The sequence below is a fragment of the Solanum lycopersicum genome, chromosome 6 (genome assembly GCF_036512215.1).
Source record: "Solanum lycopersicum chromosome 6, SLM_r2.1".
NCBI lineage: Eukaryota > Viridiplantae > Streptophyta > Magnoliopsida > Solanales > Solanaceae > Solanum > Solanum lycopersicum.
Genome location: NC_090805.1, coordinates 24591276 through 24605556, shown reverse-complemented (window position 1 = coordinate 24605556; position 14281 = coordinate 24591276).

The following is a 14281-nucleotide window of genomic DNA, read 5'->3' as shown; positions in this document are numbered from 1 at the left end:
AAGAAAGGGGATGATATGAACCGGATTGGAAGTGTTTTCACCCTCCCACACTAACGGATCAGTCCCAGGCTTGGCTAACGTCACAATTTTAGCATTACAATCTAAGATTACAAAGTTTGGAGATAGCCAAGTCATACTAAGAATTACATCAAAATCAACCATTTCTAAGATAACAAAGTCTACATGAGTATTGCTCCCCACAAACGTTATAAGACAAGACCTATACACCTTTTCAACTATCACAGACTCACCCACTGGAGTAGAAACACGAATAGGTATGTCAAGCAATTCACAATGTAAATTGAGACCAGTAGCAAATGAAGAAGATACATATGAAAATGTGGATCCAGGATCAAATAATACGGAAGCCGTGTAATCACAAACCAAAAGATTACCTATGATAACAGTATCGGATGTCTCCGCTTCCGACCGCCCGGGGAAAGCATAATAATGGGCCATCGCCTGTCTGCCCGTTGCCCCTACCATGTTGTTCTGTAGTGGCTCTAGTTTGCCCGTCACCCCGGCCGTTTTGGTGACCACCATTACCTCGCAATCACGTCCCCCAGAATAACGGCCTCTTCCATGACCACCTCTACATCTGACTATTGAAGGTCTGTTATTCTGTTTTGGACAATACCTCTTAATGTGTTCAGTCTCCCCACATCCATAACACTCTCTGGATTCATGTATAGGTCTCTGTGAGAATGACGAAGTCTGGGGATTAACTCCAAACTCAAAGAAATATTGACCGGTCTGCAGTGGACCCCCAACTACAGCCTGCAGTGAAGACTGAATAGGTCGGGATGTATAACCTCCAGAACTCTGCCCTCTGGAGTAAGAAACACTAAACTCACCTCCCTTACAAAACTTCGTAGTAGTTGATGCCATGGTGAAATCATCGATCTTCACTCCCTCCACCTCTATCACAAATTCTATCACTTCCTGAAAGGATTTTGCTGTAGCAGCTACCTCTAAGGCTGAAATCCGCAAATCTGACCACAACCCCTTCACAAAACGGCGAATCCGCTCTTGTGGACTGAAGCAAAACTGGGTGGCATATCTGGAGAGTGCACAAAACATAGCCTCATAAGCAGTAACCGACATCCTGCCGTGCTCTAGGCTTAGAAACTCATCTCTCCTCCTATCCCTCAAAGTACGGGGTATATACTTCTCCATAAATAAACTAGAGAATGATGCCCAAGTCATAGGTGGTGCCTCTATTGGTTGACACTCCACATGTGACCGCCACCACATTTTGGCGTTCCCTTAAAATTGATAGGTCACAAACTCGACGCCAAATCGTTCTACTATACCCATCTTGTGTAGTAACTCATGACAGTCAAAAAGAAAATCGTAGGCATCCTCATATTCAGCACCCTTAAAGACTGGAGGTTTCAATTTCAAGAACTTACTGAAAAGTTCATGCTGATCACTTGTCATTATAGGCCTTGTAGTCAAACGAGGAAACGTGCCTATTTCAAGTGAGGCATCCATGCGGGGAGCCCCAGAAGCGGCATGTCGTACTCCCGTTACCAGAGGTGCTGGTGCAGAAAACACTGGAAGTGTCTGGCCATGATCAGATAACCCGCTAAGATAAGCAAGAACCTGATTAATCATCTCTGGGGTAGGTTAGGGGGGTTATTCCTCATTCTGCCCCTGTTCGCTCTCCCCTTCCTCACCCTTTCTTAATACTTCCTCAGTCGGTGGAGGAGTCACCGCCCTAGTACTAGATGGGCCAGGTGCTTGTCCTCTTCGTCTAGAGGACGTCCTCTCGCGACCTCTACCACAACCTCTTGCCTTTATTTCTCTTCGAGCTACAACCCCTGTGGCTGGCTCAGACACATCTTGACTTGCCGGTGTTGGTGTTGGCACTGTGGTGGCTCTATTTCTAACCATCTGCAAAATAGAGTGAAGATGGTCAGATACCAATTTGTATCACCTAGATACCAATTGGATCCAAGTAATTGCAAGAAAGAAAGACAGAATGGAATTTTCCTAAAGTCCTATAGCTTCTCAAAGAAAAGTAAAGGCGTCCCCCTACCGTTCCTTAAGACTCTACTAGAATCGTTCTTGTGTGATGAGACGAACAAACCTAATGCTCTGATACCAAGTTTGTCACGACCCAAAACCAGCCGCGAGTTGCACCCACACTTATCATACTATGGGAGCGAATAAACCAATCTAAACCCCAACATTTCAAACATAATAAACAGAAAAATAATGCAGAAGACTTAAAACTCATTAACAAAATCAATAACTAACTTCTAAAACTCAAAACTTAACAATATCCCCAAAATCTGGAAGTAATCACCACGAGAATATCTATCCTCAAATTTTTAAAGCTAAGAGTATCTCAGAAACTAAACATAAATAACAGCTTGTCTATGCAAGAACTTCAAGGCATCCAGACATGAAGAAGAAGATCCAGTCCAAGCTAGAAGCTTTAGCTCACCCTGAAATTTGGTGTGACGAATACTGGCTAGAGTTGCGATTTAGTTGAAGACGACGGTACGTTTGCTGCACTCCACAAATAATAAAAAGAAAACATACAAGTAGGGTTCAGTACAAAACACAAGTACTGAGTAGGTATCATCGGCCAACTCAAAATAGAAAACAGTATATATTAGATAATATCATAAAATCAACTATAATACTCAACAGGTAGTAACACAAGAACGAGAATCTTGATAAATAACGCCAAGTACATCCATGAGGACTCAAGCCTCCATACCATATTCATTTGGGAAAAAAGTTCATTAAATTGAGTATATTAACATATTTCAAGATTCATTCTCTTTACTATCCTGCTGTCGAAACGTGACACTTCGATCCTCATCATACTATCCTAGTGTCGGAACGTGACACCCGATCCTCTTCATACTACCCTGGTGTTAGAATGTGACACCCGATCCTCTTCATACTATCCTGGTGTCGGAACGTGACACCCGATCCATTAATACTATCCTGGTGTCGAAACGTGACTCCCGATCCTCTATTACTATCCTGGTGTCGGAACGTGACACCCGATCCTCTATTACTATCATGGTGTCGGAACGTGACACCCGATCCACTAACCTCATTCTTTTAGTTCATCAAGCCTACTTTTATACCAAGGCATCATCATTAACAAAGAGGTTTCAAGGGTTAGGATTCAATAGCCTCATCATGCTTATTTTATCGCAATTATATAATCACATCATGCAAGTATGCAATTAAGCATATAGAAAACTTTACAAAACTACCTAATACATATCATTAGCTATCAAGAGTTTACGATGAAAAGAGTTAACCATAACCTACCTCCACCGAAGAATTCGTGATCAAAAAATCTAGTTTTCCAAAGCTTTTCTTTCCTCTTCGTTTCTCCTCTCTTTCATTCGTTCGTTCTCCCTATCCTTGTTCTTTCTATTTTTCTTAGTCAAACTTTTTTTCTTTTACCCTAATTAGTATATAATTAAGTATAAAAGATGACAAAAGTAACCCACTAATTAATTCAAGGTTATCTCCTTTAATCTTCAAGTAATTGAATTATTAACATTAAACCACTAACTTCATAATTATAAACAGGAATAGTCCAAACGCCCCTTAAAACATTTAACAGAAATCCGACCCAGGCAGGGTTACACAGACTGTGACGGCTCGTCGTGCCTGCGATGGTCCGTCCTGCTGCTTCTGTCGCAAAGTTAAGAGACTCAAATCCTTGAAGAGTCTTTGACGGACCGTCATGCCTGTGACGGTCCGTCCTGCCATTTCGTCGCGAAGTTCAGAGAGTCGATCTCAGTACCCAAATTTCAGAATTCTAAGTGTTTTGGAACGAGACACCCTCGACGGTCCGTCGTGCCCATGACGGTCCGTCGTGGGATCCGTCGACTCAGACAGTTATTACCAGAAATAAACTCCTCTGCTCAAAACAACTAAACAGGTTGTTACAGGTGTCCATCTGGGACTAATTCTAGGACTATTTCTGGGACTATTGTCTGGAGTTTTAACTCTTGACGTACAAGGTCTATTCATATCTCCTTTGTTTATTTCTAATTTTTTTGGTTTATTTACCTGTTCTAGAATTTTTGTATATGTCATACTTATATCACTTATTTCTGATTTTTGATAATTTATTGTATCTGATTTATTTTAGTTTATTTCATTTACTTCAAGATCTTCATTTAGTTTTTGTTCCATCTCTTTTATTTCATTAGTTAAATCAAGCTCTCTATCTTTTTCCTTTTGTTTTTGTTTAGTTTCATATAATTATTTTAACCTAGCAAATTCTTTTTCTAATTCACTTATTCTTGTATTTTTTATTTCTTCTAAATGTTGTACTTCTTGTTTTGCTTGTATTTTTATTTTTTCAATTTCTTTTGATTTGTCTATTTCTTCATTTTCTTTTGTTATTCTTATCATAGCTGTTAAACTATCTTCTAATTTTGCTGTTTACTTTTCTAACATTAAATATAGGTTATTTCCTATTTTCTTATATCTTCTTCATAAATTTGAAAAAATATTATTTTTATTATCATTCCGTCTTGATTTTCATTTGTCTTTTCGTCTACTGCAAATTCTTCTTTGTTCATTATAATTTATGTATTATATTATGTTGTAGCCTATATTCAAGACAATCTATTTCTAGTTCTAACATAAATATAACTTTTCTTTGTGCTAATATTGATTTATTTCATACTCCTGCTAAAATATTTTCTTCTAGTCTTCTTTTTCTAAGTTGTAATTCTTGTTCTTTTTCAGATATTTTTTCTATCAATTGTTGTTTATATTTTTCTTTGTTCATACTGTTTTTCAAATAACAAACATATTTGTATTCTGTTTTTGAAATTATATAAAAGATTTGAATGATGAAGGATTAATAGATACTTAGGAGCTAGAATAAAATTTTTACATCAATGGTTCATGCAACTATGTGAAAACCAAAAAGAAAAATTAAAAATGGAAAAAGTACTAAACAAAAATTTAACCTGTTGTAAAAATAAAACAGCACCACAGTTCGGATTTATAACAATAATTATAAAAAGAAAAACCGAGGCAATATAAAAATTATAGAAAAACTAAAACTATATATAAATACAAAAAACCAAGACAAAGATATTATGTAAAAAATTATAAAATGAAAAGACCATATAGACCAAAAATGAAAATATCCCAATGTACATGTTATAAATGCGGAAAGATAGGACACATAGTTAGAGATTGTAAGTTACCAAAAGACCCATAAAAGAAGCAAATTGCAGAAATAATTATAGATAGTGACAAATATATGCAAATGGAATATATAGACTATGAACTAAGTGAAAATGATAGTATATACGAAGTATCAGACATAGAAACAGAAAATGAAGAAGAATATATTAATCTAGATAATGATATAATAGACGAAGAAATATAATGTCTGAAGACGATATAAAAATAATATCCAAAGAGGATTATCAAAATGAAGAATTATCAGACCAAAAGATTATATTTGATAATACAATTTTTGAACAAATAAAAGGAAAAGAATTAGACTTAAGTGTTGAAAAAGTACTTCAAATACCTACTTTGACAAATTGGTTTAAAAGACAAAAGGAAGAATATTATGTAGTTAGTCAGAAAGAACATATCATAGATTGTAAATATGCAAGATGAAAAGCATATATACCTATACAAAGTAAACGAATAATAAATAAACAAATACAAGATATAAAAGCTAAAACACCTATAAAATATGTACATTTAGGAGGAAAAGAAATATTAATAAAAGCTTGTTTTAGAGAAGGAATAGATACACCTATTGAAATATACTTAACAGATGATAGAATTATACACCCTATAGAAAAAAGCGTAATTAGTGCAGTAAAAGGAAACCTAATATACCAAAAATTTAAATTTATAATAAGTGCAAATTATACAGTAGCATTAACATATAGGAATATAGATAAATCACTAGTATTATATTGGAAAATGTCTGGAATAGCATTAGCACCAGGCACTAAAATATTTACAGCAAGATGCAAAAACTTATATATATTAACAGCAAAACATAAAATAACAGGAAGAAATAAAATCTATAAAATAAATATAGAAAATCCTTTCGAAAAAATAATTACAGTTATAGACAATAATGACTATAGTTATAAAGAAATTGTTACAAAAGGAGATTTAGAAATTGTAAAAGAAAGATTAAGCACTTCAAGTGTACCAAATACGTTAACAAGAGCTACCTCATCAAGAATGAGTACATCTAAAAGAAACTATGAAATCCCACAAAACTTATTAAATAAGGAAGAAATAACACCATATCATTATTTCATAACACGAATAATAGACCAAAAAAATATAAAATTTTAATAAATATAGGACAAGAAGAAAATTTCATAACAAGAGAGTTAGTATTACAAGAAGAAATTATAAAAACAGGACACATATATCCTCGATTACCTAGTGAGATAGTAAATACAAATGAAGAAACAACGGAAAATGAAATAATTATAGGAGGAATACCCTTAGTAATACCATTTAAAATATACCAAGGAAACCATAATATTACATTAGGAATAAAATGGTTAGAAAAAGTTAAACCGTACAATATAGAAAATGAACAATTAACAATTATTTGTCAAAATAAGAAAATAATTATACAAAGAACAAAATGATTAATGAAAATATTTATTCTTGCAAAAATTATTAGACAAGGATATCACAATAGATATTATACCCCTATGATAGATACAGGAGTAGAAGCGAATATATGTAAATATAATTGCTTACCAGAAGATAAATGGGATAAATTAAAAACACCCATGGTAGTAACAGGATTTAATAGAGAAGGAACTATGATTAAATATAAAGCAAAAAATATAAAAATATAAATATGGGATAAAATATTAACAATAGAAGAAATGTATAATTTTGAATTTACCACAAAAGATATTTTATTAGGAATGCAATTTTAGATAAATTTTATCCACATATAATAACAAAGACGCATTGGTCGTTTACCACACCATGCGGAAAAAAAATAGGAGCAAAAAGAGTAAATAATAAAAAACGAAAACCTATGGAATGGATAAAAGGAAGTGAAAAAATAAACCAAGAAATGAAAAATATAAATAAGAAACAAATATCACAGTTAGAAATAATTATATTTACAATAGACAAAGTTAAAATAATTAATGAACAACTAGAACAATTATACAGCGAAAATTCATTACAAGGATGGGAAAAAACATAAGACAAAAGTAAAAGTTGAATTAATAGATGAAAATAGTATAATAACACAGAAACCATTAATATATAACTTTTATGATTTTAAAGAATTTAAAATACATATACATGAATTATTAGAAAATAATTACATACAATAAAGCAATAGTAAACATACAAGTCCAGCATTTATAGTTATTAAACATAGTGAACAAAAAAGAGGTAAAAGTAGAATGGTCATAGATTATCGTAATCTAAATGCTAAAACTAAAACATAAAATTATCCAATACCAAAAAAAATACTAAAAATAAGACAAATACAAGGATATAATTATTTTATTAAATTTGACTGTAAATCAGGATTTTACCACATAAAATAAGAAGAAGAATCTAAACAACTAACAGCATTCACAGTACCGCATGATTTCTATGAATGGAATGTTTTACCATTTGGATATAAAAAATGCACCAGGAAGATACCAACATCTTATGGATAACTGTTTTAACCAGTTAGAAAATTGTATTGTATATATAGATGATATATTACTATATTCAAAGACACAAGATGAACATATAAGATTATTAGAAAAATTTATACACATAATTAAACACTCAGGTATAAGCTTAAGTAAAAAGAAAGTAGAAATTATGAAATCACAGATAGAATTTCTAGGAATACAAATAGATAGAAATGGAATAAAAATGCAAACTCATATAGTACAAAAAATAATTACTATTGATTAACATATAGATACAAAAAAAAAATATTACAATCCCTTCTAGGATTAGTAAATCAAGTAAGAGAATTTATACCAAAATTAGCAGAACATTTAAAACAACTACATTAAAAACATAAAAAGATGTTGAATACTATTTCGACAACAAAGATAAAGAACATGTAAGAAATATTAAGAATTTATGTAAGAAATTACCAAAACTATATTTTCTAGATGAAAATAAAACATTTACTTATATTGATGAAACAGATTCAAGTGATCATAGTTACAGAGGAGTTTTAAAATATAAATATGACAAAGAAAAAATATAACATCATTGTAGTATTATTCAGGATCCTATACAGAAGCACAAATAAAATGGGAAATAAATAGAAAAGAGTTATTTGTATTATATAAGTGTTTATTAACATTGAAACCTTATATTGTTTATAATAATTTTATTGTAAGAACAGATAATACACAGGAAAAATGGCGGATAACAAAAAAGTTAGAAGATTCAGTTACAACACAAGAAATAAGGAGATTAGTATTAAATATATTAAATTTTACATTTACAATTGAGGTAATCAAAACTGATAAAAACGTTGTTGCAGACTACCTCTCAAGAGAAAGATACAATGAAAGACCTATTGGCTATGATGACAAATCTATGGAAAAAATAGAAAAGATAGAAGCAGATGTACAAGATCTGAAAGGAAAAGCTAAAAGTCAGCAGCATTACTATAAACATGCGGAGCTACGTCGTTCGGCGGACGATAAACAGCAAGAACTAGAAGGAGACGTTGGGAAAATCCAAAAAACCCATAACAAAGTTTGTTTAAATACATCTGCAGGTACGAGCATAAAAGATAGTGAGAAACCAAAAAATACAAATTTAAACCAACTATTCATAATACCATTTATCCAAAAACAACAAGTACAGATACCCGTGGAACCACAAACATCCACATATGCAGTTAGTCTACAGAACGACAAAAAGAGATACAACTACATTACGTAGTCCTACGTCGAAAACATATAAAAAATCCAGACATATTTAAACTTGAACCCAAGATCTACGCAAACAAAAAACCCCGAAGAAGACTCTATAACCCAGAAGTTACAAGGACATAACAAACTTATAGCACAACCTAAAACCAGTCCAAATATAGTTAAAACATGTTATATCTATGGACTACTAAATACAGTATATACATATACCGGAGAAGAAATAATTGGAATACCGGAATTAACATAGAGATTTTGTGACATATAACAAAATTACTAAAGGAAACCTATTTTACATTAAATACTATACAGCACCAGCTGAGATATTATACGAGGAGATAAAGTCGCCCATACAAGTTGTAAAAATAGGCCTGACTAGAGATATGATTATACCGGAAGAGATAGAGAAACAAATCGAGATACCAAAGATAGAAATACCAAACTTTTATGCGAATAAAAGAATAATTGGTATAGCAACATTTATACAAGAGTTAGCCAATAATTACTTAAATGGCAATGCTATTTGGAGTTATTATGCACGAGATCAAGTAATGATTTATTTGAACTCCAAAAAGCTAAGGAAATCAGATACGGATGAAGTCCAGCGATGGATTTTGTCATTACAAAAGCCAGATGAGCAAGCAACTACAAGATCCTTGAAGAAATAATTCATTTTAGAGGAGTTATTAGTAAGTGTCATGACTCAAAACGTGTCGTGAGTGGCACCCACATTTATCCTCCTATGTGAGCGAACCAACCAATCTAAACCCCAACATTTCAAACATAATAAATAGAAAACAATGCTGAAGACTTAAAACTCATTAACAAAATCAATAATCAACTTCTAAAACTCAAAACTTATCATTATTCCCAAAATCTGGAAGTCATCATCACAAGAACATCTATCCTCAAATTACTAGAGCTAAGAGTATCTAAGAAACTAAACATAAGTAATAGCTAGTCTATGCCAGAACTTCAAGGCATCAAGACATGAAGAAGAAGATCCAATCCAAGCTATAAGCTTTAGCTCACCCTGAAATCTGACGTGATGAAGACTGACTAGAGTTGCGGTTGAATTGAAGACGACGGTACGTTTGCTGCACTCCACAATGAACAAAAGGAAAACATACAAGTAGGGGTCAGTACAAAACATGAGTACTGAGTAGATATCATCGGCCAACTCAAAATAGAAAACAGTATATATCAGATAATATCATAAAATAAACTACAATACTTAAAAGGTAGCAACAACAAGTACTATAATCATTAATAGGTACTCCAAGTACACCCATGAGGACGCAAGCCTCCAAACCATACTCATTTGGGAAATAGGTTCATTAAATCTGAGTATATTACCATAATTCAAGATTCACTCTCTTTATTCCTCTTGTGTAGGAATGTGACACTCCGATCCCTTAATACTACGTGTCGGTTCGTGAAACCCGATCCCCTAATACTACGTGTCGGTTCGTGACACCCGATCTCCCCAATACTACGTGTCGGTTCGTGACACCCGATCCCCCTATTACTACGTGTCGGTTTGTGACACCCGATTCCCATATACTACTTATCGGTTCGTGACAGCCGATCCCCCTAATACTACGTGTTGGTTCGTGACCCCGATCCCCCTATTACTACATATCGGTTCGTGACACCCGATCCCCTAATACTACGTGTCGGTTCGTGACACCCGATCCCCTAACCTCATTCTTTTAGTTCATCAAGCCTTCTTTTATACCAAGGCATCATCATTAACAAGTGTTTTTCAAGATTTAGGATTCAATAGTTTCATCATGCTTATTTCATCACAATTATATCATCACATCATGCAAACACACAATTAAGCATATAGAAGGGTTTACAATACTACCTAATACATATCATTCGCTATTAAGAGTTTGCTACGAATAGTATATAAAAACCATAACCTACCTCCACCGAAGAATTGTGATCAAGCAAGCTAATCCTCAAAATCATTGCTTTCTTCTTTGTTCCTCTCTCTCTCGATCGTTTCTCCCACTTCTATATATTCTTTCTGTCTTTCTTATTCCAACCCTTTTTCTTTTACCATAATTAGCATATAATTAAGTATAAAAGATGACAAAAGTAACCCACTAATTAATTCAAGGTTATCTCCTTTAACCCTTCAGTAGTTAAATTATTAACATTAACCCACTAGATTTATAATTATAGCAGGAATAGTCCAAAACGCCCCTTAAAACATTTAACAGAAATCCGACCCATCATGGGATTACACAGTCTGTGACGGCCCGTCGTGCCTACGACGGTCCGTCCTGCTGCTTCCGTCATAAGGTTTTGAGACTCGATTTATTAAAAAGTCTGTAACGGTCCATCATGCATGTGACGGTCCGTCCTGCCACTTCGTCACGAAGTTCAGAGAGTCGATTTCAGTACCCAAATTTTGGAATTCTAAGTGTTTTGGAACGAGACCCCCTTGACGGTCCGTCCTGCCCATGACGGTCCGCTGTGGGATCCGTCGTCTCAGCCAGTTTTTCAAGAAATAAAATCTGCTGCTCAAAACGAGTAAATAGGTCGTTACAATAGATACCAATTTCCCCATTGTTCGTCCTCGAATGATCACAAGAAAAGAAACAAGGGCAAAAAGGAGTAACTGAATCTGTAAACAAATATGGGTATCTTTCTTGCATATCAACGTCCTTCTCCCAAGTGGACTCTTCAACCGGCCGATTCTTCCATTGAACCTTGATGGATGCAATCTCTCTTGACCTCAACTTGCGAACTTCTCTATCTAAAATAGCAACAGGCTCCTCCTCATAAGACAAATTCTCATCAAGCAGGACTGAATCCCAACGAATGATGTAGTTTCCATCCCCTTGGTATCTTTTCAACATAGACACATGAAATACCGGATGCACTCCTGACAGTCCTGGGGGTAAGGCCAATTTATAAGCTTCCTCCCCTACGCACTTCAGAACTTCGAATGGACCAATTTACCTTGGACTAAGATTACCTCGCTTACCGAACCACATTACCCCTTTCATGGGCGACACCTTTAGCAACACTTGCTCACCCTTCATAAACTCCATGTCTATAACATTTCGATCCACATATTCTTTCTGCCTGCTTTGAGCAGCTAAAAGCTTTTCTTGAATGCATTTTACTTTATCTAACGATTCGCTCAGAATATCAGTACCCCAAGGTCTAACCTCAAATGCATCAAACCACCCAATGGGAGACCTACATCTTCTCCCATACAATTCCTCGAATGAGGCCATATCAATACTTAAGTGATAGCTATTGTTGTATGAGAACTCTCCTAAGGGTAAGAAGTTATCCCAATGACCACCAAATTCTATCACACATGCACGAAGCATATCCTCCAACACTTGAATCGTTCGCTCAGACTGACTATCGGTCTGAGGATGGAACGCAGTACTAAGGTCCAACCTAGTACCCAATTCCGCATGCAATGTTTTCCAAAACGTAGATGTAAACTAAGTACCTCTATCCGATATGATGGAGAGTGGAACCCCATGCAATCGAACAATTTCTGAGATGTAAAGTTTGGCTAACTTCTCTACATTGTAAGTTACCTTAACCGGAATGAAGTGAGCAGACTTAGTTAACCTATCAACGATTACCCAAATGGAGTCATACTTACCCATTGTCTTTGGAAGACCAACCACGAAGTCCATTGCAATTCTCTCCCACTTCCATTCCGGAATAGGCATTCTCTGAAGTGTTCCTCTGGGCCTCTGGTTTTCATATTTTACATGATGACAATTTGAACATTTGGCAATAAAATCAACAATGTCACGCTTCATTCTACTAAACCAAAAGTGTTGCTTTAGGTCGCGGTACATCTTGGTTGCACCAGGATGTATAGAATCCCTTGAACTATGAGCCTCTGTAAGAATAGTGTGAATCAAATCATCGACGCGGGGTACACATACCCTTCCCTTAATTCTCAAAACACCTTCCTCGTCGATTTTTGCTTATTTAGCCTCTCCTCGCAACACTTTATCTCGAATCTGAATAAGCTTCTCATCATTAAACTGCTTTCCCTTAATCTTGTCAAGAAAGGAAGATCTCGCGTCCACACAGGCCAAAAATCCTCCCTTCTCATTTGTTTCTAGCCTCATTATGTCATTAGCCAGAATCTATACCTCTTTAGCCAATGGGCGTTTTGAAATTTGCAAGTGGGATAGACTTCCCATGCACCCTGCCTTTCTACTTAAAGCATCTGCCACAACATTAGCTTTTCCCGGATGATAGAAGATAGTGATGTCATAATCCTTCAGTAGTTCCATCCACCTTCTCTGTCTTAAATTCAAATCTTTTTGAGTAAAGACATACTGTAGGCTACGATGATCCGTGTAGACTTCACACTTCACTCCATATAGATAGTGCCTCCATTTCTTTAATGCAAGCACTACCGCAGCCAACTCCAAATCATGGATCGGATAGTTATGTTCGTGCACCTTTATTTGCCTCGAAGCATAAGCAATTACATTCTTCTCTTGCATTAGTACTGCACCCAAACCCGAATAGGACGCGTCACAATAGATAATGAAATTCTTACCTTCCATTGGCAGGGTAAGGAATTGTGTGGTAGTAAACAAAGTCTTGAGCTTCTGAAAGCTTTCTTCACACTCGTCCAACCATACAAATGGAACATTCTGTTTAGTCAAGCTTGTCAATTGGGAAGCAATAGAAGAGAACCCCTTGACAAATCGATGGTAGTAGCTAGCTAAACAAACAAAGCTCCTTACTTCTGACACATTAGTAGGTCATACCCATTTCCTCACTGTTTCAATCTTAGATGGATCTACCATAACTCCATCCTTAGAAACTACGTGCCCTAAGTAGGACACAGAATCTAGCCAAAACTCACACTTAGAGAATTTGGCATAAAGCTATCTCTCCCTCAACATTTCCAACACAATTCTCAAGTGCTCCTCATGTTCTTTCTTGCTCTTCGAGTATACCGGTATATTATCAATGAATACAATGATAAAGAGATCCAGATATGGCTTAAAAAGCCCATTCATCAAGCTCATGAAAGCAGCAGGGGTATTAGTAAGCCCAAAAGACATTACTAAGAACTCATAATTCCCATACCTTGTCCGAAAAGTAGTCTTGGGCACATCTGCTGCCCGTATTTTCAATTGATGATAACCAGATCTCAAGTCAATTTCTGAAAAGGTACAAGCACCTTGTAACTGATCGAACAAATCATCAATGCGAGGAAGAGGATATTTTTTCTTAACCATTACCTTATTCAGTTGTCTGTAGTCTATGCACATACGAAAGCTTCCATCCTTCTTCTTCACAAACAAAACAGGAGCACCCCAAGGGGATGCACTTGGTCTAATGAAGCCTTT